General features: G+C 36.1%; 1 long non-coding RNA gene across 1 annotated transcript; it reads left to right on the forward strand.

Annotated features, from left to right (window-relative positions):
* The first annotated feature begins 227 nt into the window (after positions 1–227).
* On the forward strand, positions 228–3,425 carry LOC110719999. The gene is made up of 2 exons (XR_002511233.1): positions 228–498; positions 3,141–3,425. It is a non-coding gene; the product is annotated as an uncharacterized LOC110719999 (long non-coding RNA).
* Positions 3,426–4,154: the final 729 nt, after the last annotated feature.

Consider the following 4,154-nt stretch of genomic DNA (forward strand, 5'->3'; position numbering starts at 1 on the left):
TCGCACCGGTTCCTATTAAACCGGTGCGAAATCATCTTTTTCGTGCGAAATCATCTTTTTCGCACTGGTTCAAACCGGTGCGAATTATAAACAAGGGAAAAAAAAGGGAGAAAGGGATTTCACACCGGTTCAAACCAACCCGGTGCAAAATAGTGTTTTAGCACCGGTTCAAATCGGTGCGAAATTAAAAAAAAAAAAAAAAAAAACCGGGTTGCGTGCATTTCTTTCTTTCTTTGTTCTTCTTTCTTTCTTTCCCCATACTTTCCATCTCCTGTTTCCCTCTCGTTTTCGCCTTCTCTTCCACCATCCTTAATTTCCACTCCATTGAAGCAGCACCTCCTTCTCTCTCCATTGAAGTGATTTACGAGCTTTCTCACTCCATTGAAGCAGCACCTCCTTCTCTCTCCATATCTCTGGTCTCCATTGAACTCGCCGTGCTCTATATTCTCCATTGAAGCCTATTATGAGCTTTCTCACCTCCATTGAAGCAGCTTCGAGGTAAGATTTTTATTGTGGTCTACTTAATCCCTCGAATTCATTCGCAATCTAGGGTTTGTCGTTGATTTGCTTTTCAATTTAGTAATTTTAGGGTTGTGGTAATCTAGGGTTTGTCATTGAAGCTCGCACGACTCTACCTCCACCACAACGACCTCCTTGTCACGGCGGCAGGGCCTTCTTTTTCTAGGGTTTATCGTCAATTCCCCCCTTTTTCTTCGATTTTTTTTGTTTGATTTGATTATTGAAGATTTCTTGTGTACTGTGTGTGTTAGTGTGTGACTGCTGTGATTTTCGTCGTTGTTATTTTGCTGGAGTAATTTGCGATTCATGCTACGATAGAGGTGAGCAATCAATAATTGTGTTTGTTTGAGTAGATGTAGCTCTATTTTCTAGTGATTGTTGCAAACAGAACTATTCTTAGTTGTAGAACATTTTTTCTATAAAAAATAAATTGTTATAGGATTTAGATCTTCAATTTCTAGCAATATTGTTGTTATTGCGGATACATTGATTAGTTTTAGTTTCCTCACACGTCTGATATCCAATAACGTTTTTCGTCGTGACACTTGATTGACGATTATATATTGATGTTATTGAAAGATAGGAGGAGATATTTTGATCTTTTGATGTTAATAAAGATAGGAGGATATATGTTGATCTTTTGATGTTACTCTAGGTTTTTTTTCTGGCTAGCTACATATGCGCTTGTAGCAATGTCTCATAATAGTGTATGTGCTGTTAATTACTATGTGAAAATCACTAGAGGTTTGTGTACCGTTCATGTGGACAGTCTGGTTGTTGTCGTTGGAGCCAAATCTTCATGACTTCAGTGCAACATATTGGTTTCATTATAAGTCAAACCTTATCCGGTGAATGTAGCTTAAGGTGATTGCCAAGTTTCCAACTATCCCTTCAGATCATATGGCATTCACACGTCTAGCAAGTACATATTAGGCTCCTTTTTCTAAAAGTATTATAGTATTCCTTAATTTATTTTTGACTGACTTATATGTGGCCACAGCATACACCATTACACCATAATGTCTTCGAAAATTATGATTGGTTGTAGCATTTGATTCTGAACTATAATGAATTTGTATGTCCCCAAAAGTATGTCACTTTAGGCGCTAAAGTCGAACTTGTATTGCAGAATTTATTTTAATAAAACTTGTAGTAAAATTTTGGTTTGATTAGTGGAGAAAGAGTTGAGTATTTGTGATAGGTCAAAACATATATTTTACTCTTGTAGGACAATGTGTTCCCTTTATTGGACTAAAATGCAGATGCCCAAAAATAGATAATGATGCTTTAAGATGGAAAAAACTGCAAGTCGCTAGGTTTGTAGCATCATATAATATGGTAGATTTGACATCTTGAATTCTTCTTGTTGAACTATGATCCTCAGTTTACTTAAAATACAGTGAAATTAGGTTCTTTCACTAGTAGAAAATTTTAAATAGGAACCTCCCCTTTAGCACCGGTTCTTGAAAACCGGTGCCAAAATAAATGGGCGAGATTTGAAATTTCAGAGTTGGCACCGGTTCCAACCTAAACCGGTGCCAAATTCTTTAATTAGCACCGGTTCAAACCGGTGCCAACCATTTTAAAAAAACAAACAAAAATAAAAACAAAAGAAGGGAATGGAGTTGTCACCGGTTTAGAGCGAACCGGTGGCAATTATTGCAATTAGCTCCGGTTCGAACCGGTACCATTTAAAACAATAAAAAGCCGAGTTTCTGGGTTTTAACTCCTTCATTTCTTCTTCAATTCATTTTTCATTCTCTCTCTCTTAGCTCTTTGAAATAAAACGCAGAATGCAAGCCTCTCCCTTCAATTCCTTATCTCTCATCTCTCATCTATCATCTAAGTTCTTCTCTCTCCAACCAAGCACAACAGCCAACACAACAACCAAGCCCCTGCCGTCAACCACAACAAACATCGTCGCCGCCTAAAATCAGAAATTTCAGGTTAGGGTTTCTGGGTTTTGGGTTTTTCACGATTTTGGCTGGGTTTTTCACGATTTCTGGGTTTTGTGGGTTGAATCTGTGTGGGTGTATTTGTGCGAAATCGTTCATTTTTAAGGGGTTTATTTGATCGATTTTTGTTCGATTTTTTGGGTTTATTTGTTCGATTTATTATCGATTTTTTGGGGGTTTATTTGTTCTACTTATTTTTTGTTTTTTTGGTTGAATTTACCTGGTTTAATCGTTCGTTTTTAATGGGGTTTAATTGATCGATTTGTGTTCGATTTTTTGGGTTTAATTGTTCGATTGGCTTTTGATTTTTTTGGTTTTATTTGTTCTGTTTATATTTTGTTTTTTTTGGTTGAATTTATCTAGGTTGAATTTATCTGCCTTGGTCGATTTTTGTTTGATTTTTTGGGGTTATTTGTTCGATTTATTTTTGATTTTTTTGGGGTTTATTTGTTCTATTTATTTTTCATTTTTTTTGTTGAATTTATCTGGGTTAATCGTTCGTTTTTAAGGGGTTTTTTATCGATTTTTGTTCGATTTTTTGGGTTTATTTGTTCTATTGATTTTTGATTTTTTGGGGTTTATTTGTTCGATTTTTGTTCAATTTTGTGGGTTTATTTGTTTGATTTTTGTTGAATTTATCTGATTTTATTCTTTTAATTGATGCAGGTTTGAAGTTTCTGATTTTTTAATTTTCGGTTTCAAGGTCGTGAATTTGCTGAGTATGAAGTTCGAAGTTTCTAGGTTGTAAAATAACAAATTCAGCAATTTCTCTTTTTTTAAATAAATTGTAGGCAGCCTAGCCCTTGCGGAGCTATGCCAATGCGAGGCTACGACTAAGAGTTGACTTGTTGTTTGACTAATTTTTTGTCTCGTTAATTGCTCGAATGTCTCGACATTCGACGCTAGGCTTCGACACTCTAAGCTCGAAATCCGACGTCTGAGTTCTTAAAATCTCTATCGACTTATTTAATCCTTCGAATTAATTCGTCGCCTTTGTTGGGTTACACGATTGGGTTTGACCCGAAGGGTTCAGTCAAGAGCAAGCTGTAATATTAATTATACATTAATATTATTGATCGAAAGCAGCCTCCAGCTAAGCATTCCGATCACTTGACTTCACTGAATAATTAGCTTTCCTAATTAATTCTGAACCATCTATCAAAATAATACACTTGTCCGAAGGTCACCATTCCTTTCAATCTCCCACTTGTCCTTCCAGACAAGTGTGTTGTATGTGTATTGCCTTTTTCCTATGTAACTTAATTCCTCTTCATGAACTATAAGGTAAAATTCATCGTCATCCTTACTACGTCCAGAAGTGTTTCTCGATTTCCGAGTTTGACTGTCAAGAGCAGATGATTTCTAAAGTCCATCTAAGCATGGCCATGCATTTTCACAGTCTCGCTCTTCGTGAGGGGTTATAAACAAAAAAGACATGTTCCTTACTATTAATAGGGGGATATTCTTAGTCTTGCATTGTTAGCTTCCCTTACGAAGAGGCCCTAGCCACTGGAGTGTTGCCTTTATAATTCCCATGTATGGCAGACATTTGACAACATCAAAATGGACTAGTACTCAAACAAGAGAACTTACAATACTCATAGTTGAGGAAAGAGGTTCCGATAGCCATAATGAGTAATATACTTATGACGATTGTTAAATCTCTTAAAGTATTTTCAT

The sequence above is a fragment of the Chenopodium quinoa genome, unplaced genomic scaffold, assembly GCF_001683475.1.
Source record: "Chenopodium quinoa cultivar QQ74 unplaced genomic scaffold, ASM168347v1, whole genome shotgun sequence".
NCBI lineage: Eukaryota > Viridiplantae > Streptophyta > Magnoliopsida > Caryophyllales > Amaranthaceae > Chenopodium > Chenopodium quinoa.